General features: G+C 40.5%; 1 long non-coding RNA gene across 1 annotated transcript; it reads left to right on the top strand.

Annotated features, from left to right (window-relative positions):
• Positions 1-19,997: 19,997 nt before the first annotated feature.
• On the top strand, positions 19,998-20,387 carry LOC112261102. The gene is made up of 2 exons (XR_002955104.2): positions 19,998-20,140; positions 20,349-20,387. It is a non-coding gene; the product is annotated as an uncharacterized LOC112261102 (long non-coding RNA).
• Positions 20,388-24,529: the final 4,142 nt, after the last annotated feature.

Here is a 24,529-nt window from a genome sequence, read left to right on the forward strand (position 1 = left end):
CGGCTCTCTGCTACTGTTCCCTGAAGGATGCCCAGTGATACAGAGTTTCTGAGAGGATGTACAAAAAGTAATACAGTGATAAATTACTTGTCAACAGAGGGTCTGTAGATGTGATTATTGTGGTAACACGTGCTGTTAGAGTAAGTAAAAACACATTTAGCATAGAGAAACTTATATTACTAAAAATAGAGAATGTTATAAAGATGGAAACCAAAGCATTTGAAAATGCATTTTTATTCCTGTTATTCATTCACTTCAGAAGATCCTCTGAAAAAATAAGTTGTGTTTAGAGGAGGAGCTATTATGAGAATGAAAAGGAGACACTCAAAATGGCCTTTCCTCAACTGTCAGTTAACATTGACAATGTAGCCAAACATGTGGATCTGGAGATCTTCTCTGCTGAAGTGACAGACTCTGCTCTGTACTACTGTGCTCTGCAGCCCAGAGTGACAGGAAACCCATAAACACTGTACAAAAACATAAGACACACATGCATGCATATAGACATTTAATTTTTTATGTCAGATACAACACAACATTTCCTGTCTGGGTAAGGTACATCCCCTTTCTCTCTGCAGAAAACTATCCGCATCAAGCAATGCAGCAACAGAATCCAGAAACCAAGGCTGAGATCTGATCTGGTATTTCTATGTTCCACATGGAGAACTCTCTGATACTGGTTCTCATTCTAGCCTCAGGTAAACAATATGTAATATCATGTTTTATATCATGTGGGAATGTGTATTATGTTTTCTGTCCCTTTTACTTTGTTAATAATATATATTTACAGTTAATACATTTCCACCCCAATATCTACAGCACATATCTTTTACACTTTGTTACAATTTCACTATTCTTTCTTTACAGGACAGACTGCTGGGGATCACATTAATCCTGTAAATAATGAAGTGATCAGTACAGAGGGAGAACTTGTGACTCTGAGCTGTTCATATGATACAAGCAGTGAATATCCTCTGCTTTACTGGTACCGACATTATTCTAACCAGGCTCCTCAGTTTCTACTGTATAAAGGTGCCAGATCACAGAGCAGGAGTGAACATATCCCTGATAAGAGATATACATCCACAACATCCCGGACATCATCTGAACTGGTCATAACAAGCCTAACCCTGGCAGACACAGCTCTCTACTACTGTGCTGTTGACACAGTGATACAAAGTGTATAATACACCATACAAAAACCTGCAGACCAAAATGCTTTGATGAAGTGGAAATCATAATTAACCATCAACCACATTTGATGTCATAATGGCAGAAGTTGAGATCAGAGAAATGTGGTCACACCTGTGATGTGTTCAATCACCAGGCGGTCTAGTTTTTCTCTGTCGTCATATTCAATGCACTGTGAGAAATATGTATTCTTCACCCTTCAATCAGTAGTCTTCAATTTCACTTACCGTAGGCACTTTTTTAAATATATTGGTTGGATAATCACTTGGGAATATGACCATGTGCAAAAATATTGTTATTTATTGATGGCCCTATTCACAATTCACACAGCTTGGTGGTGTAGTAGGAAAGTCAACCTGCAGGGGGCAACCTAACAAAGCACACACACTCCTGAATCAGAGGATGTCATACAGACAGACACCTCCCCATGGTCTACTACTGCATGTAATACAGAACAACATGAAGCATCAACAGTAGGACAGAGGGTGTCAAAGCTCTGTGATAGATAGATCAGCATTGTTCTGCTCCTTACCCTTTCCACTTCATACTGACTGACTAGTCATGAGAAATTGGCTGATCCTGCATATTCTGGCTGCATGCTGTTTTGGAATAACATCACTCTGTTCATCTGTCTCTTTCTGCGCATGTGTTAATTTAATTTGTAGTGATGTAATTTGTAATGATGTAATGGTCGTAGAAGGACAACCAACAACACTCACTTGTCTGTTTGATACAACTTCTCAATCACCACATCTCTTCTGGTACAAACAACTAGCAAATATCAACTGCATGTTTATGCTGAGAAGAAATGTTCACAGAAGAAATGTGCAGACACTGCTACTGAGTTCAAGGAGAGATTTGATGCCCATCTGAATGTCACAGCAAAATCATCCCCCTTGAAGATCCAGAGGTTACAGCTGTCTGACTCTGCTGTGTACTACTGTGCTCTGAGGCCCACTGTGACAACAGGATATACTGCCCCTTTACAAAAACGCTGTGCGTGTGTACGTGCGTGTGTAAAGTATTTTGTGTTGTGTGATGTTTTTTAAGGGGAGGTGTTACATAATTGAGGCGGAGGAAGATAAATGCATGTTATACTGTAGCTGGCAGTGAGAAACCAGGGGAGTCATTTTGTCATAATTATACTTGTGTTCACTCTTTTCACTGTGTCAAGTAACACTTACCAGCATGCTACGAGGATACATTTTAATATATGCACTAGTGGGTGAGTTTGATCCTATTCTTCATATCTAATGACATATCCAATGTAATTACTGGAGCCTGGAGTAATATTACTGTGAAGGATCTTTTATACATTTTTAATACACTTCACTGAATTAAGAGTTGAATTTTATGATCATTTCCAAATAAAACATCTTGTTTTCATAAATGTTTTACAGGTAGCTGTCAAGGGAATGACATTACTCCAACAACAGATAAGGTGTTTGGGTTGGAGGGTGATGTCATAAATCTGTCCTGTAACTACTCCTCTGCTAGTACTCTCCAGTGGTATCAACAGTACCCTGGATCATCTCCCATCTTCCTCCTCCTCACTACAGTCTCCTCAAACCCCTCTGTAGTGAACGCTACTCCTCCATACCCACATCTGTCTATTAAACTGAATAAGGAGAGAACCCGTGTGGATCTGGAGATCTCCTCTGCTGTTGTAACAGACTCTGCTCTGTACTACTGCGCCCTGGAGCCCACAGTGACAGGAAATCCTGAAACACTGTACAAAAACCTGACAGCTCATGATAAACATGTCTTGTGCGTATTTTAGTGCAGAGGTGGGGCATCCTACTGTAGGTTCAAGAAAATGTATTATCTTTTATTAAAAAACTGTGTTGGGACTTCACTCCAGCATATAACCTCAGCAACAATGGCTCTCTACGGAGTTATTTTACTTTCTGCTCTGACAGGTTAGTAAATTAATGTATTACTGTCATTATTTTTACAACATTGTTGAGGCTAATTTATATTTTATCTGCGCTATTGGATTAAGGAATAAATACGAAGATATTTCCTCATTTCAAATACATTTCCCTTATAATTGATCTGTCACCTATTCATATTTGTCGGTGTAAATGTATATGAGGAGGAGGAGCTAGAGTAAAAAAACTCAGGATTAGATTATGAATCCTCAAGATAAGACATGATACTACCAAGAAGAAGAACATAGACAGTTGATGCTGTGCTTTTCAACAGCAGCTGGTGCTTATTCTACACATCCTGCCATCTACAATGTTGTTCTGTTCACTATTACTCTTCTTTGACTTGAAAGGTAAGTACTGACATTTTCATTCAAAATTAGTGTAATTATGTTGAGAGCTATTTATTTTTCAAATCAAATATCATGAAGCACTACATGAGGATAGATGTCTTTACTTTGAATACTTCTTATCGTTACACTGCGTTTGGAATTAATTCAAATCTTCCATGTGGGTTTAACACAGTGTCCAAAGAAGGGCCAGAAGTATACAGAATGGTGTCGTCTGCGTAGAGGTGGATCAGAGACTCACCAGCAGCAAGAGCGACATCATTGATGTATACAGAGAAGAGAGTCGGTCCAAGAATTGAACCCTGTGGCACCCCCATAGAGACTGCCAGAGGTTCGGACAACAGACCCTCCAATTTGACACTCTGAACTCTATCAGAGAAGTAGTTGGTGAACCAGGTGAGGCAATCATTTGAGAAACCAAGGCTGTCGAGTATGCCGATGAGGATGTGGTGATTGACAGAGAGCCTTGGCCAGATCAATGAATATGGCTGCACAGTAATGTTTCTTATCGATGGCGGTTAAGATATCGTTTAGGACCTTGAGCGTGGCTGAGGTGCACCCATGACCAGCTCTGAAACCAGATTGCATAGCAGAGACGGTATGGTGAGATTCGAAATGGTCGGTAATCTGTTTGTTGACTTGGCTTTCGAAGACCTTAGAAAGGCAGGGTAGGATATATATAGGTCTGTAGCAGTTTGGGTCAAGAGTGTCACCCCCTTTGAAGAGGGGGATGACCGCAGCTGCTTTCCAATCTTTGGGAATCTCAGACGACACGAAAGAGAGTTTGAACAGGCTAGTAATAGGAGTGGCAACAATTTTGGCAGATAATTTTAGAAAGGAAGGGTCCGGATTGTCTAGCCCGGCTGATTTGTAGGGGTCCAGATTTTGCAGCTCTTTCAGAACATCAGCTGACTGGATTTGGGAAAAGGAGAAATGGGGAAGGCTTGGGCGTGTTGCTGTGGGGGGTGCAGTGCTGTTGACTGGGGTAGGGGTAGCCAGGTGGAATGCATGCCCAGCCGTAGAAAAATGCTTATTGAAATTCTCAATTATAGTGGATTTATCTGTGGTGACAGTGTTTCCTATCTTCAGTGTAGTGGGCAGCTGGGAGGAGGTGTTCTTATTCTCCATGGACTTTATTGTGTCCCAGAACGTTTTTGAGTTAGTGTTGCAGGAAGCAAATTTCTGCTTGAAAAAGCTGGCCTTGGCTTTTCTAACTGCCTGTGTATAATGGTTTCTAGCTTCCCTGAAAAGCTGCATATCACGGGGGCTGTTTGATGCTAATGCAGAACGCCATAGGATGTTTTTGTGTTGGTTAAGGGCAGTCAGGTCTGGGAAGAACCAAGGGCTATATCTGTTCCTGGTTCTAAATTTCTTGAATGGGGCATGCTTATTTAAGATGGTTAGGAAGGCATTTAAAAAAAATATCCAGGCATCCTCTACTGACGGGATGAGATCAATATCCTTCCAGGATACCCCGGCCATGTCGATTAGAAAGGCCTGCTCGCTGAAGTGTTTCAGGGAGCATTTGACAGTGATGAGTGGAGGTCGTTTGACCGCTGACCCATGACGGATGCAGGCAATGAGGCAGTGATCGCTGAGATCTTGGTTGAAGACAGCAGAGGTGTATTTAGAGGGCAAGTTGGTTAGGATGATATCTATGAGGGTGCCCGTGTTTACGGCTTTGGGGAGGTACCTGGTAGGTTCATTGATAATTTGTGTGAGATTGAGGGCATCAAGCTTAGATTGTAGGATGGCTGGGGTGTTAAGCATGCTCCAGTTTAGGTCGCCTAGCAGCACGAGCTCTGAAGATAGATGGGGGGCAATCAGTTCACATATGGTGTCCAGAGCACAGCTGGGGGCAGAGGGTGGTCTATAGCAGGCGGCAACGGTGAGACTTGTTTTTAGAGAGGTGGATTTTTTAAAGTAGAGGTTCAAATTGTTTGGGTACAGACCTGGATAGTAGGACAGTAGCCTACGACCAGTCCAATACTGCCCAATGCCACAAAAGGTTTGCTTTACTATAAAACCACTGATTGACACGGGATACAATCATTATCTTCATCCCTGTCATTTCACCGCACATTAACGTAAATTATGGTCATCGGCTTCACCATGTAGCCTGTTACACATGGGTTGTTGTCTCTCCATTTGGTCCATAAAATAATCCTCTCACTCCTGCCTGCAGTAAATCAAGTAGAAAACTGCCAGCCTCATAATCCTGCTTCTCCTAATGTATTTAATTATTTGTGCCAACTGAGGCTAGGGTTAGGGTTAATTATAGGGTTATGGTCAATTCAGTAGATGGACAAGAAGCTAGGGTTAGAATTGGGCTAGAGCCGACCTTAACCTTGACCAACTCTTAGCACTGTTTTCATGCTATTATAGTTATTAAATGCACTCTTACAGTTAATTTAATTTCAATTGTTGATATTATTGAATTGTCTGTGTTCTTGCATGTGTCTGATGCACTGCTTCAGACTTTAAAGGGAATGCCTCAAGGGAACATATTAAATTGTTTATTAGCCCCATATTACACATTGATCTACACAATTTAGTCATAAATACAGTTGAATCTGGCTGCATGCACTTTGGAAAACCACAGTTTGTTCATAAAAATGAATGCAAATTGATATTAAAAGTAGTACAAATAGAATATGTAATTGTGACAAGAAATGGTTAAATCATAATGAATAAATATATCTTCCATCTGTTTGATGGGAGATATTTTTCTATAACAGAGACACCTGTAATGTTGACATTCTGCATGCATTTTAAAGGAACAGTAGCAAATTGATGAGTCTTAACTGGCACCTATTGACTCTCACTAGTAACTTGACCTTGAAAACTTGCCCAAGCAATGTCAAGATTTCACCTTGTTGGGAAGAATGTTGAACAGTAGATGGAAATATTGTATCATTATTATATTTAACAGGGTTATATTGGTGATTCCCCTTGCCACTTTATTGTTAAACCAATGGGTTTTTGGTTTTAGTTTGGTCTTGCCTTCACCAACTCAACATGGCATCGTATTGGCTGGTTTTCGTGGCTTGGTTACGAGGGAGGGTGTTTCAGTTAGAATCGTCCCAGTGAACAAGCATCAAATCAGCGGTAAATTGCTGTTTGCAAAGCACTGTACGTCAAACGTGATTTTTATACTCGCAAGTGATGATTTGAATGTACAATTTACATCAATTTGTTTGTAAATGTTATTAGAAAATCACACATAAGATGGAGCGTTTTTTGTGCATATTTGTTCTGCATTTTGTTGTAGAGAATTCCAGCTAATGCTAGCTAGTAACTTACTGTGTCTGGTGGGGGGGCTCGTATATTTTGTACAGTGCGTGAGTGCAGAGTTGGATGGTGAGCTGTGCATTGCATGACGTGCAATTTTTTTGCTGTTTTTATCAGGTAAATTGTAAAAAAATATTTTGTATATTGTAATTGCTGTATTATTTTGGTAACTACGTTGCCCAGTGAACAAGCACCAAACCAGCGTGCGTGAGTGCAGAGTTGGATGGTGAGCCATGTAGGGTTGCCAACTTTCTCACTACCAAATAAGGGACAAAAGGTGGCGTGCCAGTGCACGGTGACACGGCGGTGTGGGTATGGTGTTATGGGAATGAATATACAGTGTATATTCAAAGTCTTATTCAATTGGAAAGGCAAAAAGCATTATGAGTTATGTGAGCTGGGCAATTAGCTTTCAGAATGCGATTGTTGTCACTGCTTAATAACTGTTAAATGGAGTGGTGTTTTCCAAAGTTGACATTGTCATTATCTGCTGCATAGGCTGTGATGTGTCTAATATCCAGTTCATGCTTTTCCAGACAGTTAATCAGAGCTTGATGGATGCCATTTGCAGAGTCATCACTGTCTTCATAAAAGTCAAGTAACTTGCACTGCACTCCATCAAACACAGAGAAATATCTCACGCACACTGGAAACATTTTTCTATTTCCCTTGTTTGAGGCATCAATGGCACCTGATAAATACACTGGCTCACCTTACGTAGGAGGCAGATAATCATTTTCCACAGTAGACGTCACGAAGAATGCGCCAATATTGCTAGCACCTTTAGCTAGCGTGGCCTTCTTGTGCATTTCTGTGGATGCATGCTGAGTTAGGTCACATTCCCCTCCATGGCCAATTGAGAAATCCTGACGGCATAAAGTACAGAAAGCTTTCGCAGAGTCACCACTGACAGCCTTAACCCACGTCTATTTTGCTTCCCATTGTTTGTTGTAGCTGCACAGTCTTTTCTTTTTAGCAGGTTTATCCATATTTCCTTGATATGTCAAACCGAACAAACAACAGAAATGACGTTGCAGGAATTGGCACATTTACGCTACACTGTGATTGGATGAATATACGGGACAAGGGAGATCCCGTATGGGATAAACCAATTTAGCCCAATATAAGGGACATCCCGGCTAATACGGGACAGTTGGCAACCCTAGAGCCGTGCATTTTTGTGCTGTTTTAAACAGAATAAATGTCCATGACTGGTGTTACAAGTTGGAGTTCGTGTCGATGAGACTGTACACAACGTAAGAAGAGTACTATTACAGTGGTGCAGTGACCGTTTTTCTGGATCGGATCATCCTTTGCTGGATTTCCATTTCAGAACTTCGCCGTGGTTCCCGTTCGGGGATCAGATAAGACGTTGCTGATGCAGTTTATGGCTATATAGCATTTTTCCACAAGAAGGTGCCACTGCAGCATTTCTTTTTTTTCATTACTGAAATTGATGATTTCTCTGATTGAGACTTTCTATATTGATTGGGACTTTCTCTTCATGGATAAACGATATAACTTTTGTGTTCCATGTTTATTTGCAATTCTAACGTATATCTGATTTAACTAGGGTGGGTTTTACCAGTGTACTAGATATAGGTTACATTTTGGTGTGTTATATATATATATATATATATACAGTGCCTTGCTAAAGTATTCGGCCCCCTTGAACTTTGCGACCTTTTGCCACATTTCAGGCTTCAAACATAAAGATATAAAACTGTATTTTTTTGTGAAGAATCAACAACAAGTGGGACACAATCATGAAGTGGAACAACATTTATTGGATATTTCAAACTTTTTTTTAACAAATCAAAAACTGAAAATTGGGCATGCAAAATTATTCAGCCCCTTTACTGGAGAGACTGTGTTACTGATGGTAGGTTTTGTTACTTTGGTCCCAGCTCTCTGCAGGTCATTCACTAGGTCCCCCCGTGTGTTCTAGGATTTTTGGTCACCGTTCTTGTGATCATTTTGACCCCACGGGGTGAGATCTTGCATGTAGCCCCAGATCGAGGGAGATTATCAGTGTTCTTGTATGTCTTCCATTTCCGAATAATTGCTCCCACAGTCTTCCCAGCCTGGTGCAGGTCTACAATTTTGTTTTCAGTGTCCTTTGACAGCTCTTTGGTCTTGGCCATAGTAGAGTTTGGAGTGTGACTGTTTCAGGTTGTGGACAGGTGTCTTTTATACTGATAACAAGTTCAAACAGGTGCCATTAGGTAACGAGTGGAGGACAGAGGAGCCCCTTAAAGGTGAAGTTACAGGTCTGTAAGAGCCAGAAATCTTGCTTGTTTGTACGTGACCAAATACTTATTTTCAAATAAATTCATTAAAAATACTACAATGTGATTTTCTGGATTTTTTTTCTCATTTTGTCTGGCATAGTTGAAGTGTACCGATGATGAAAATTACAGGCCTCTTATCTTTTTAAGTGGGAGAACTTGCACAATTGGTGGCTGACTAAATACGTTTTTTGCCCCACTGTATATATAGAGTAAAGGGAACATAAGGTTGAATATATTATTATTGACCTGATAGATCTAGTCTCTTTTATATTATGACATTTCAGCTAGATCTACTGTCTTTATTATATTACAACAGACCAGCTATATCTACTGTCTCCATTTCACTTTGGCCGTTGTTGTGGGCCTGCCCTCCCCTCAACAGCCTCAAATAGGCCATTTCATGTCGGTTGGGGTGGCAGACACAGTTCTCACATTTCATTGCATTACATTTTTTATATATTGCTTATAAAATAAATCACAAATAATATTTTATATTAATCATTTCAAACAAGGGCATCAGCATGAGAAGAACTTACCAGTCCAAAACATGTCCTCTCCGTTCAAAAAATATTCCTCCACTTGGGAATTGCTAAATGAATCGTCCTACAACAATCTCTGTCTTCCTTTTCTGATCAATTTCTTCTAAAATTGTGTGTACATCTGTATATCTAGACTTAGATTTAGCTTTCCCTGACTTAGTCGCCATAATGATTGATATATAAACAGCTGAATCTGCATGTTTACGAAAACAATGCTGTGTGCAACATGCGTGCGTATTATGTGTAGCTCCTTCCAGAATTAACGCTGGAGTTTACGACATGGGTTGGTCTTCCAACACACAACCATTTCATATTGCCGTTTAACTCAGCTCATTGGCTATGTACCCAGCTAGATTTCAAGACGATCAGTGGTCGTTGGGTTAAAATACAGTCAATCAACGAAACAGTGGTCATATCATTGGTGCACAGTGATGTCATTACTTCAAATCGGTTTCTTTCAGTCAATACGTCCCGCGAAATGGCCCATCAGGTTTGGTTGTGTTACAAACAAAGCAGTTGATTGCAATGAAACCAAACATGACTGGAAAAGTCACATTTTGTGTGGGTTATTTACCTGGAATGTGTCGTCGAAAATGGAATGAGACGGAATTCACGACACAAGCGGTTCACAAAATGTTTTGTGTTAGGCTATAAAAACAGATTTTATCAAACAAAGATCATTCATTGTGTAACAATGAGCATTGTGATGGCAAACAGACGAAGATTGTCAAAGGTAAACAATTTATTTTAATGCAGTATGTGATTTTGTTATGCCTGTGCTGGTTGAAATTGTTTTTTTTTATGGGGCTCTATCCTCAGATAATCACATCGTATTCTTTCGCAGTAAATCCTTTTTTAAATCTGACAACGCAGTTGGATTAGCAAGATTCTAGGCTTTCGATACATGTGAGACACTTGCATTTCCATGAATGTTTAATATGACTATTTATGTAGCGATCACCGTATGTTGTGGAATTTCAGCCCGCTTACCGGGTTCCGTGCTCAGAGAGGTTAAGAAGTTTTAAGTTACAAGGTGTTGGGAGAGTTAGAGATTTCCTGACATTTAATCTGTCACCATCTGTTGGTAGGAGTTCAGCCAAAATTCAAGTTGCTTCTACACCTATGCCAAAAATTGAGGGTTTTGATGATATTTTCCCCATGGAAACGCCCACGGAAGTGAATGAAAGGTTCTACAAATACAGGGAGTGGCGAGGTCTCCATGGATTTCATAGCAGACATTGTACAGCAGATTGGTAATTCCATTGGGGAAAACATTGCCTCCTGTTTGGAGTCAAATGCAATTGTTGGACATGTTTGGAACAATGTTATGGGGAATGCATGCAGCTCCAGGGCTCTCAGGGAGCCAGTGTACTTTAGGGGGGATGGCTCTGAAAACTGCACAGTGCATGAGTGGGAGGATATGGTCATGGTTTACATACGTGTAATGACATTGCAGTGTTCGTTCAAGATTCCTACAAGCGTGTAGCTGTATTTATTAGAGAGGGGTAAAGAAAGATTTTGTTCGGGCGCCAGGCAGGTATTAACCATGCCGAAAGGAAAAGAGTAGAATAGAGAGTACCACTACCAGACCCACACACATCAGCAGAAGAGACTGCCTAGAGTGTAGCCTGTTTACCAGATAGCCAGTGGAGAGAAAAGAGAATACACACCATATAAAACCCACATCACAGCACAGGGGTAACCCCAACAAGAATACCTCATACAATAATACTAATACTAATAATGGCAGAGCAATTCAACAGCAACTTCATACAAGAACGAACCCAGTCAACAGAGGATTTGCAATAATCTGTATTATTTTCTAGTGGATGAGTGCAGAGGGTATGAATGTGGGGGGTGTTCATAGACACAACAAAGGCCTTAAAAATGTCCACAGTCTTCTCGGTCTTTTTTAAAATAATATGTTTATTATTTTACAATAAAAAAATCAAATAACAAAGACAGCAATACTAACAATGACATTCATTGTACTGTTGAATGGGATGGCCAATTTAGAGGACAAAACAAAACTTAACTCACACATACACAAAATAAAACTAAATCCTATTAGGTGGTACATGTATAAGAAGACAGCATATAGTCATTACAAGCAGTGTAGTTAAGCCAAAAATAGATATTGAGTGGAGTACAGCACAGAGTAGCAGCAGATCGTCAACCCAGTTATGAGGCGGGACTAGACCATTTATCCAGTATCGGCTTCCATATTTTGTAAAACATTGGACTTCTATTGGAGGTATTGTATCGATTATTTTCCATATGTATTACATTCCCTAAATCCCGTAACCACATTTCAAAGGTAGGTACAGTCTCCAGTTTCCAAAATTGCAGTATGAGCCTTTTGGCTAATAGAGTACAAAGAGAGACAGCTTTCCCTTCTTGGTTATTCCCATCAACTGTACCAAACAGAGCGGTCAATGGGTCTGGGGCTAGAACTCTATCAAAGGCTCTAGATAAATAATCAAAAATGAGAGCCCAGTAAACATGTAACTTAGGACATGTCCAGAATAAGTGGGTCAACGTCACCTCATCCTGCTTGCACCTCTCACACAGTGGTGAGGTGTCCGGGAATATTTTATGCAGTTTTACTTTTGAGTATTGTAACCTGTGTATCACCTTAAACTGTACCAGGTTGTGTCTGGCATTCACTGAACTGAACTGAACTGGTTTATATTCCTGAGAGCTTCTACCCAGTCCTCATCTGAGATTTCTGACCCAAGTTCTTGTTCCCAAGCCCTTTTAATGGTGTCTGTGGATACCTCTATGTGGGCCTGTAGCGCATCATACAGTCTAGAGACTGACCCTTTTGAATGGAGTTTGACAAGGATCAAGCTATCTAATGTAGGACTATATGGCTTCATGCCATACTGTGGGATATGTGTCCTTACGAAATTCCTGATTTGGAGGTATCTGAAAAAATGTGTTGTTGGCATGTTGAACTTTCCCTGTAATTGTTGAAATGAAGCTAACTGACCATCTATGTATAGATTACCAATTGTTGTGAGCCCCTTCTCCCTCCACTGTGAAAACACCACATCACACCGATGATTGAGTTAAATACTTTATAAACTACAAATGCTGAAACAAACAAAACTTCTGCAGCACAGCACACACAATCAAACTGTCGCGCCACACAAGAGCCCCTCCCCAAAGAGCTGAATGAGCTTTCTTTATTTCCTCCTTCCTTACTGCTCATGCGCTCTTAAAGTGGCAGTGCACGGTGAAGGCTCCGTGCAGATTTCGCCACAAGCGCATGAAGCTATGGGAGGAAACCAGTGAGGACAGGAGACACAGACGGCTTGATGAAATTGGTGAAACACGCTGTTGCGCCAAAGACAAGGCTTTGAGGAAAGTATTTGGAAGCTTTGCAAAGCCTAACTGTGCACTTTACACAGATGTGGTCATCACTTGGAAATAATTGAAAAGGATGTGACCCTAAAACCTACCATCCGAAGCGAGACCCAAGGGTACAGGGATGCTCTCCTAAAACTACTTACAGCTGAGGTTTTTCTCAGGATTTTTGAGCAGACGTCCTCTCTCTCTAAATACTTGCAAACAAGTGGCATGGATATCGTAACAGCGCAGCACTTGGTAACGGGAATGGAGGATAACCTGAGAAAGTGTGCCCAAGACTTTGAGGGTGTGAAGAGGGCAGCAGACGACTTTGTTGAGTGGGCCAATGGCATTCTGGAGGAGTAGTAGGACTGTGATGCCGAAGGTCAGACTGCTCTCTGAGAGAAGAGAACAAAAAAAGAAGAGAAAACCAGGTGGGTTGGCAGAAGATGAGCCCATTGTTAATGCAGACATGGATTACAAATTCAAGATCCTCAATGTGGTACTGGACACTGTTGTTGAAAGTATTCACTGCCATTATGCAGCAAATGCAGTGCTGTGTGCAGATGTCTCCTGCATGAATCCAAAGCATTTTCCTGAGATCAGTGAAAAAGGCCTTCCAAAGACAGCCATGAAGGAGCTCAGCAAATGCTTACTGGAATTTGATGAACATGCCACTGTTGGGGCATTGCAGACTGAACTGATCAGCCTTGCACAACAGTGGAAAAGACTGAAACAGTAAGCATTGGTGGAGTACAACACCAGGGCTGCCGCCGCCAGTGATAAATCATGGGAAGGCTTTGAGGATCCTGATGAAAGTGTGGAGATGGTGAGCACAAGTTGTTCCTCATGTAAAAACTGCCCAATATGCTGCTATCTGCTCACGGATGAGTATCACATCATTGGTTTGGGCTACAAGTTCCTCCTCAACCTTTCCATCACTCAGGTGGCTTGTGAGAGGACCTTCTCCACCCTGAAATTTGTGAAGAACCACCTATGAACCTCCCTCACTCGAGAACCTAGAAGCATTCCTTTTGATGGCAACAGAGAACGATATTCTTATGGGACTTGACAAAGATGACATCATTGACAAGATGGCAGAGAGCAGTGAGTTACTGTGCCGCCTACTGGTTTACTAGTGGTAATTACTTACTGGTCACTCTGAAGTAGCTAAGCTATGACTCTTGCTTAACTTCTTGCGTCGAGCCATCCCGGATCCGGGATCGTGAATACAGCCTCAAGCACATTACCAAAACGCAATGTTAACTATTCATGAAAATCGCAAATGAAATGAAATTAATATGCTAGCTCTCAAGCTTAGCCTTTTGTTAACAACACTGTCATCTCAGATTTTCAAAATATGCTTCTCAACCATTGCAAAATAAGCATTTGTGTAACAGCTAGCGCGGCTAGCGTAGCATTTAGCGTTAGCATCAGCAGACAACATTTTCACAAAAAACAGATAATCATTCAAATAAAATCATTACCTTTGAAGAACTTCAGATATTTTCAATGAGGAGACTCTCAGTTAGATAGCAAATGCTCAGTTTTTCCTGAAAGATTATTTGTTTTTGGCTACCAAAAAACCCCGAAAATTCAGTCTTCAAAACTCCAAATTAACTCCATAATATCGACTGAAACATGGTAAACGTTGTTTAGAATCAATCCTCAAGGTGTTTTTCACATATCTCTTCATGATATATCGTTCGTTGAAAGCCTCCTCTCTCCTCTCAATCACTGGATGACTGCGTGCAGCTTGTAGATTACGCACCAATTTAGACAAAGGACACCGGGCGGACTTCTGGTAAATGTAGTCTCTTATGGCCAATCTTCCAATGATATACCTACAAATACATCACAATGCTGCAGACACCTTGGAGAAATGATAGAAAGGGCAGGCTCATTCCCGGCACATTCACAGCCATATAAGGAGACAATGGAAAACAGAGCTTCAAAAATTCTGCCCATTTCCTGGTTGAAGTTTCATCTTGGTTTCGCCTGTAGCATGAGTTCTGTGGCATTCACAGATAATATCTTTTCAGTTTTGGAAACCTTAGAGTGTTTTCTTTCCAAAGCTGCCAATCATATGCATAGTCGAGCATCTTTTTGTGACAAAATATTGCGCTTAAAACGGGCACGTTTTTTTATCCATAAATTAAAAGAGCGCCCCCTATATCCAAGAAGTTAACAGGCTGACATGGGTGAAATAAAATTCACTGTGATTTAAAACTTTTGTACAGAGGCATGTTTTTTGGACTTTCGTATTATACAGTGGTTCCCCCTTTAAAAGTTGCGAGCTTACACAGCGTAACTTAGAGGTACCCAACGTCACGGCATCATTGCTCCAGACCACCACAAGGGGGAGTTAGAGCACTCATTGTGCATTTGGATCGCAAGGTATTATATGACCAATCATATTGAGTGGTTCCAATGACGAATTTGACGCGGGCCACCCATCCCTGGTGACTTAAGCAAAGATGTCTTACAAAACATTACGGGAAGCAAATGTAAGTAATTATAACATCAAGAAAAGTCAAGAAAAAAATTTACAATTGAGAGGAGTATGTTAGTTAATTGCCATTTTTTTGTCAAAGTTCATTTACGAAAATCGCTATTTAGCAAGTTTTATTCCAGCCTTATCCAATACACTTCAACAGTGTTTACCACTCCTGCTCCTGGCTATTTGCTCTGAGTCTGGCATAATAATTTAATGAAACAAGCAGGCAGCAGGTTTCAAACCCTCAACATTCTAGCCCGAAGTCCAGCACGCTGCCGACTGTGACCAAATATATTAATTGGGGTTGGGGACAATTGTGGTTAAAAACACTTTATCAATTGGAATCTTTAACATGTGGAAAGGGGAAAATAATTATTATTTATTTTTCACAAGCATAGCAGGATGGGCTATTAGCTGAACAATAGACTAGAATCCAGAAAAAGCAGCGAAGACACGCAATAGGTTTCTAATTAGAGGCTATTCTCCACAATGTGTGGATGAAGCTCTTAATTTGGCATTGAAGAAAACACTAGATGACCTGCTATAAAAAAGACCCGCTAAAGCTAAAGAACACTCTGTAATGTTCACAACTACATCAAGAAACACTGGCATGTTTTCTCATCTGACCCAGCTTTGCCTGCTGAATTTAGGAATCCACCACTTATTGTATATAGGAGAATGTCGCAATTGACACAATAAATTGGTCAATGCCAACTGCCAGTCTCAAAAGAAAATCTGCCAGGCTCTTTCACGCCCTCTTCCAAGCTATAAATGCAGAGGTTACACACAGTGCAACAAAATTATTAAGTGTGAATATTTCTGCCACCCACACACAGGAAAACAGTTCCAAATATATGACATTATTACGTGCTCCACCACCCATGTAATTTACATTATTAAATGTCCTTGTGGGCTGTGCTATGTGGGTAAAACGTATTGTTCTCTAAAAACAGAGAATCAGTGAACATAAAAATTCAATTTGGAGAAATTATAGAGATTATCCAGTTGCAGTACATTTTAATGACCTAAAACATGACATTTCTACATTTTAGATTTTGTGACATAAGAGAAAGTTAAGATATCAAACAGGGGAGGTGATATAAATAAAACTCTGAGTAAAAGAGAATGTTTTGGGATTTTCTCCCTCCAGACATTATTTCCTAAAGGTCTTAATGATGAAATGCCTATGTATGTTATGTTGTAAATTTGAACATGAATTATGCCCCTATTTCAGATTACTCTGACATTTTTCTTACAATGATCTATGAAAACTTGGTTGGTAGGTTTATGTTCTCATTGTGGTTTTACAGAAGTGTTTAATACGATTTATGTACACACTTTATTTTAATATTTATGAAATGCATATTGTTATATTTGGTAGCACTTGTTTTTCCTTCACCTCCAATCCCTTTCGATGCGTGGAACGGATGTGGGTGTGGCTAGGTCTACATATGTGTGCTAATTTTAAATGTATTCGATACTTAAGTACTCTAAAGTGTTACATTTCTAACTCAAAACAGCATTTCTTCATCAACATCTGTATGCTTTCATTAATCTTCTTGATATTCTTCCTTTTTAGCTGTAGCAATTTTGAGCAAATTGCTCAAGGGCCGGTTGATTTGTTTGTGAAGATGACGTTCTTGAATATCTCGCCAGGTTTGATCCATGCCTGGGCCTGCAGGACACAAAGTTCTTTGTTTGTCAGACAAATCATTGTGTCGAAACTACAGAACAGAACAAAACAAGCGAACACACGTGGTTAAACTGAACAAAGAGAAGACCTGTGTAGATCTGGAGATCTCCTCTGTTGAAGTGAGAGACTGCTCTGTTCTACTGTACTGTAGATCCCACAATGACAGGACACTGAGAAACACTGTACATAAACCATACGACACTCTGCACTGTGACGCATATCTTATTGACTCAACAGTGAGCTGAATTTCATGGATTGACATCTGTAATGACATCTGCTGTCAGACCACAGTGCCATCAAGTGGATTCTCTAGTGAATAAATCAAATGTATATTTATTTAACCTTCATTTAACTAGGCAAGTCAGTTAAGAACAAATTCTTATTTTCAATGACAGCCTGGGAACAGTGGGTTAACTGCCTGTTCAGGGGCAGAACGACAGCTCGGGGGTTTGAACTTGCAACCTTTCGGTTACTAGTCCACCGCTCGTACCACTAGGCTACCCTGCCACCCCATATGAAACATCTTTGATTCTATATTGTCAGTAGGAGGAGCTAGAGTATAAAACTCAGGATTAGATCATGAATCCTCAAGATAAAAGAAGATAAGACATGATACTACCATGAAGATCATAGCCAGTTGATGCTGTGCTTTTCATCAGCAGCTGGTGCTTATTCTACACATCCTGCCATTTACAATGTTGTTCTGTTCATTATTACTCTTCTTTGACTTGATAGGTAAGTAATGACATTTTCATTCAAACTGAGTGTGATTATGTTGAGGTATTATTTTTCAAAATCAAAAATCATGAAGATAATGCACAATATGAGGATACATGTTTTTTTACTTTGAATACTTTTCATCTTTACACTGCATTTGGAATTAATTATATCTTCAATGTGGGTTTAAAGTAATATATACAATATCATGTTTTTACAGGTGTCAGTTCTGAACAGGAATTAACACCCTACAGTGATGTAGAAGTGGCTTCAGAAAGGGACAGAGTTACTCTCTCTTGTAACTACACCTCTGGTGACACTCTTCAATGGTATCGACAGTATCCCAAATCAGCACCACAGTTACTGGTTAAGGAGTATGCAGATATTACACCAGGGTTCACTCTAAATCATAACAAAAATGCCAAACGTACGGATCTGAAGATCTCCTCCGCTGAAGTGGCAGACTCTGCTATGTACTTCTGTGCTCTGAGGCCCACAGTGACAGGAAACCCATAAACACTGTACAAAAACCTAACATTGCCTGAGAGAGTATTTAAACTCTGTAGTTCAAGGTTTTATTTGACAATAATGCCATCAAGTGGAGTCAACATGCACCCATTATATTGTGTCAAGAGGAGGAACATAGTGTTATACATAACATGTCATGAGTGGAACTGATTCACCCAGAGAGTGAATGTTCCAAGAGAAGATCATTAGATCAGTCTCTGTCTAACACCCAGTGACTATGATGCTGCTCTATTCAGTCTTTATTATGTGCACTTGTATGTAAGGATTCACTCTCCATTTACCGAATGTGTACTAACAGAATGTACACTGTTAAGTATTCATTACAATATGGTATTATCAATATCAAGAGGTAATACACTTTGAAACACCAAGTGTGGATATACTGTACGCTGTCTACATTGACTCAGTAATGCATGTTTTTCTTTTTTACAGGTAAAAGTGTTGAAGACATAATTACTCCAGACAGAGATGTAGTGGATGTTATAAGGGTAGTAGTGTTAAACTCTCCTGTAGATACAACAGCTCATTAATTAACCAACAGTCTCTTATGGTACCTCCAGCACCCTGGATCCTCTCCACAGTTCCTCATACTGGACTACTCTGGGATCATAACCAACACTAATAGTACAAAATGGACCCTCATACATGAAGAAGAGGACAACCGTGTGGATCTGGAGATCTCATCTACTGAAGTGACAGTCTCTGCTCTGTACTACTAAGTAGCAGTTCTGAAGATGACAAACCCACTAGGCCTATGGTGGGTGGTGTGGAGGGTGATACCATCACACTATCCTGCATCTACACTGGCTCTGTAGACAATCTACAGTGGTATAGTTAGTATCCCAGGTCTAAACCAGTGTTTCTGATTCTCATCACGAAATTAGGACATGTCCAGAAACTTGTCCCTCTTCGCCTTCCAGCTCAGGTTCAAACCGACTGCGTGGATCTGGAGATCTCCTCTGCTGAGGTAACAGACTCTGCTCAGTACTACTGTGCAATAGAGCCATAGAGCCCACAGTGACAGGAAACACTTCCTCATACAAAAAGCTGACAGTCTGATACATATTTTCAGATGGTATATATAGTATAGTATAGTATAGTATAGTTTTGTGGATCTATTAAAAAAACAAACAAAGACTACAGAAAAAACAGAAGGCCAATAGGAAGGCTAATAGGAACTGAAAACCCTTAAGCACAAACCACAGAATAAGAGTTACATATCCAGATATCAGAGGAGGTGCCTCATGGTCACTGGTATAGGCTGGGTGTATAGGCTGAGGATGTCTCTGGAGAAGATCTACTCAGCTGTCACGCCCTGACCTTAGAGAGCCTTTTTACATCTCTATTTGGTTTGGTCAGGGTGTGATTTAGGTGGGCATTCTATGTTCTTTATTTCTAGGCTTTGTATTTCTATGTTTTGGCCGGGTATGTTTCTCAATCAGTGACAGCTGTCTATCATTGTCTCTGATTGAGAATCATACTTAGGCAGCTTTTTCCCACCTGTGTTTGTGGGTGATTATTTTCTGTTTTGTGTTTCTGCACCTGACAGAACTGGTCGTTGTTGTTTTGTTCTTTGTTATTTTGTTCAAGTGTTTTGACAATAAATTATGAACACTTAACACGCTCCGCTTTGGTCCACTTCTGCCTTCTTCTTCCGACAAGAGTCGTGACATCAGCTCTCTCCCTGTCTTATCTCTCAGTTGGTTTATCTAGTCTGTGTCAGGATGTCACTCATATTACTGTTGCTCCTCTCAGCGTTTGTAGGTGAGTGCTGAATTCTCAGTTTAAACCAAATAACATTTTGAATACAGTGACATTGCTTTTTTAAATTAATGATTGCATGAAAAACTAAGTGGAATTTTACTGGAAAGTTTCAATTCTTTCTCGTCATACTTTATGGGCACCTAATCCATGTCTTTTTTTCTCTTTAGGAATAAACATTAACACAATGACAATAAGTATGTTGTTGCAGGTGATAGTATGGAGCAGGAAACAATAACTCCAGTGAAACCTGAAGTTAATGCTCTCCAAGGAACAGACATCACTCTCTCCTGCAACTACAAGGGCTTCATTAACAATCTACAATGGTACTGTCATTATTCCAGATCCAGACCAGAATTCCTCTTGTACATCACACCAGAGGGGTCTCGTCTGACAGTTTGATGATGACATTCTTACCCTCCTTAACATGGTCTATAGAGGGTGCCAAATCCTGTGTCAGGGTTCTGTTTGTTGACTTTTTTTCTGCCTTCAACACAATCCACCCTTACATTCTTGCACAGAGACTCATTCGGGACTTCTCCTTAGATGGGGGGCTGGTTTTGTGGCTGTTGGACTTCCTGAGCCAACGCTCACAGCGAGTCAAAATAGGTCCCTGCGTGTCAGATACACAGAAAAACCAACACAGGCTCTCCTCAGGGATGTGTTTTGTCCCCACTCCTGTACATCTTGTACGCTAATAGTTGTACTAGTTCCCATACTGACAGACATCTTGTTAAGTTCGCTGATGACACTGTCTTGATCAGCCTGTTGCATGATGACAAGGAACATTATAGCCCGGTCCTAGATGACTTTGTAGAGTGGTGTGAGGAATCACACTTGGTCCTCAATACCAATAAGACCAAAGAGATGTGCATAGACGTCAGGAAGCGTACAACACCTACCTCTGCAACATCTATCAGAGGTCAGAATATAGAGGTTGTAGAGGAATACAAATATGTGTGTCCTTTTGGAAAATAAGCTTCATTGGAGTAAATGTACAGACGTGATCTACAAAAAGAGCCAACAGAGACTTACTTTCTCAAAAAGCTGGGATCTATTAATGTAGACTACTATGTTGACTGTTTTACAAATCTTTTATTGAGGCTATTTAAACTTTTTGTATTGTTTGTTGGTTTGGCAATGCCACTGTCAGCCAGAGAAACATGTTGAGAAGGATTATTACCACAGCAAGCAAGGTACTTGGAGTCAAACAGTCAGGCCTGGATGAGATCTTTAAGGTCAGGGCCCTCCGTAAGGCTCACAAAATAATTTTAGACCCAAGCCACCCCCTGTACCTGGACTTTGAACTACTCCCCCCTTGGCGCAGGTATAGGGCCCCCCTCAGCAGGAAAACAGAACTAGACAATAATTTGTGCCAGGTGTGATATCCCTCCTAAATAGCTTGGGCTAATGTTCCTATCGACTCCATAGGGCCAGCAGGCTTTAAAAATATATATTTTTTATTTATTTCACCTTTATTTAACCAGGTAGGCAAGTTGAGAACAAGTTCTCATTTACAATTGCGACCTGGCCAAGATAAAGCAAAGCAGTTCGACACATACAACGACACAGAGTTACACATGGAGTAAAACAAACATACAGTCAATAATACAGTATAAACAAGTCTATATACGATGTGAGCAAATGAGGTGAGATAAGGGAGGTAAAGGCAAAAAAAGGCCATGGTGGCAAAGTAAATACAATATAGCAAGTAAAACACTGGAATGGTAGATTTCCAGTGGAAGAATGTGCAAAGTAGAAATACAAATAATGGGGTGCAAAAAAATTAAAAATAAATACAGTAGGGAATGAGGTAGTTGTTTGGGCTAAATTATAGATGGGCTATGTACAGGTGCAGTAATCTGTGAGCTGCTCTGACAGTTGGTGCTTAAAGCTAGTGAGGGAGATAAGTGTTTCCAGTTTCAGAGATTTTTGTAGTTCGTTCCAGTCATTGGCAGCAGAGAACTGGAAGGAGAGGCGGCCAAAGAAAGAATTGGTTTTGGGGGTGACCAGAGAGATATACCTGCTGGAGCGCGTGCTACAGGTGGGTGATGCTATGGTGACCAGCGAGCTGAGATAACGGGGGACTTTACCTAGCAGGGTCTTGTAGATGACATGGAGCCAGTGGGTTTGGCGATGAGTATGAAGCGAGGGCCAGCCAACGAGTGTACAGGTCGCAGTGGTGGATAGTATATCGGGCTTTGGTGACAAAACGGATGGCACTGTGATAGACTGCATCCAATTTATTGAGTATGGTATTGGAGGCTATTTTGTAAATGACATTGCCGAAGTTGAGGATTGGTAGGATGGTCAGTTTTACAAGGGTATATTTGGCAGCATGAGTGAAGGATGCTTTGTTGCGAAATAGGAAGCCAATTCTAGATTTAACTTTGGATTGGAGATGTTTGATATGGGTCTGGAAGGAGAGTTTACAGTCTAACCAGACACCTAGGTATTTGTAGTTGTCCACGTATTCTAAGTCAGAGCCGTCCAGAGTAGTGATGTTGGACAGGCGGGCAGGTGCAGGCAGCGATCGGTTGAAGAGCATGCATTTAGTTTTACTTGTATTTAAGAGCAATTGGAGGCCACGGAAGGAGAGTTGTATGGCATTGAAGCTTGCCTGGAGGGTTGTTAACAGTGTCCAAAGAAGGGCCAGAAGTATACAGAATGTTGTCGTCTGCGTAGAGGTGGATCAGACTCACCAGCAGCAAGAGCAACATCATTGATGTATACAGAGAAGAGAGTCAGTCCAAGAATTGAACCCTGTGGCAACCCCATAGAGACTGCCAGAGGTCAGGACAGCAGACCCTCCGATTTGACACACTGAACTCTATCAGAGAAGTAGTTGGTGAACCAGGCGAGGCAATCATTTGAGAAACCAAGGCTGCCGAGTCTGCCGATGAGGATGTGGTGATTGACAGACTCGAAAGCCTTGGCCAGATCAATGAATATGGCTGCACAGTAATGTTTCTTATCGATGGCGGTTAAGATATCGTTTAGGACCTTGAGCGTGGCTGAGGTGCACCCTCAGTGATTAATTTGTTTATGTTTAATGTTTAATTAAATGTTTAATTTCTTTATTTATTATAATTATCTATATATTTTTATTGGTATGAAACTGTTATGAAGGTTCTAATGTCAATTTTGTTTTGCATTTAAACGGCACTTTAAATGTGTACATGACACTGCAACAACATTTCCCCATGGCGACAATAAAGTCAGTAAGTTTCCATTGCCAAAGTGGATCTCTTCTGCTGATGTGACAGACTCTGCTCTGTACTACTGTGCCATGAATACCGACCGCAATGACAGGAAACTGTGACACTGTACAAAAACCTGTCAAGAACCATGGGAGGAAACAGACAACCTGTATGACATACTTAAGTAACATACCTACTGTATGTTAACACCTCTGCTCACGGAACCCGCTAGCGGGCTGAAATTCCACAACATATGGTGATCGCTACATAAATAGTCATATTAAACATTCATGAAAATACAAGTGTCTCACATGTATCAAAAGCCTAGAATCTTGCTAATCCAACTGCGTTGTCAGATTTAAAAAAGGATTTACTGCAAAAGAATATGATGCGATTATCTGAGCATAGAGCCCCATAAAAAACAACAATTTTAACCAGCACAGGCATAACATAATCACAAACTGCATTAAAATAAATAGTTTACCTTTCACGATCTTCGTCTGTTTGCAATCCCAATGCTCATTGTTACACAATGAATGATCTTTGTTTGATAAAATCCGTTTTTATAGCCTAACAAAACATTTTGTGAAGCGCTTGTGTCGTGAATTCCGTCTCATTCAATTTTCGACGACACATTCCAGGTAAATAACCCACACAGAACGTGACTTTTCCAGTCATGTTTGGTTTCACTGCAATCAACGGGTTTGTTTGTAACACAATCAAACTGATGGGCCATTTCGCGGACGTATTGACTGAAAGAAACCGATTTGAAGACAACAAGTCATGACATCATTGTGCACCAATGATTTGCCTGCTGTTTCGTTGATTGACTGTCTTTTAACCCAATGACCACTGATCGTCTTGAAATCTAGCTGGGTAGATAGCCAATGAGCTAAATGACAATACGCCATGTTTATGTGTTGCAAGACCAACCCATGTAGTAAGCTCCAGCGTAACGAGAGTCATTCGCTATTGAAGTTTCATACCGGAAGGAGAAGCACATATTACGCACTGCATTGTTTGGTGAACGCGCAGATTCAGCTGTTTATATATCAATCATTATGGCGAGTCAGGGAAAGCTAATTCTTAGTCTAGATATACAGATGTACACACAATTTTAGAATAAATTGATTGGGAAGGTGAGACAGAGATTGTTGTAGGACGATTCATTTAGCGATTGTGGAGGAATATT

This window comes from Oncorhynchus tshawytscha, linkage group LG10 (genome assembly GCF_018296145.1).
Source record: "Oncorhynchus tshawytscha isolate Ot180627B linkage group LG10, Otsh_v2.0, whole genome shotgun sequence".
NCBI classification, from domain to species: domain Eukaryota; kingdom Metazoa; phylum Chordata; class Actinopteri; order Salmoniformes; family Salmonidae; genus Oncorhynchus; species Oncorhynchus tshawytscha.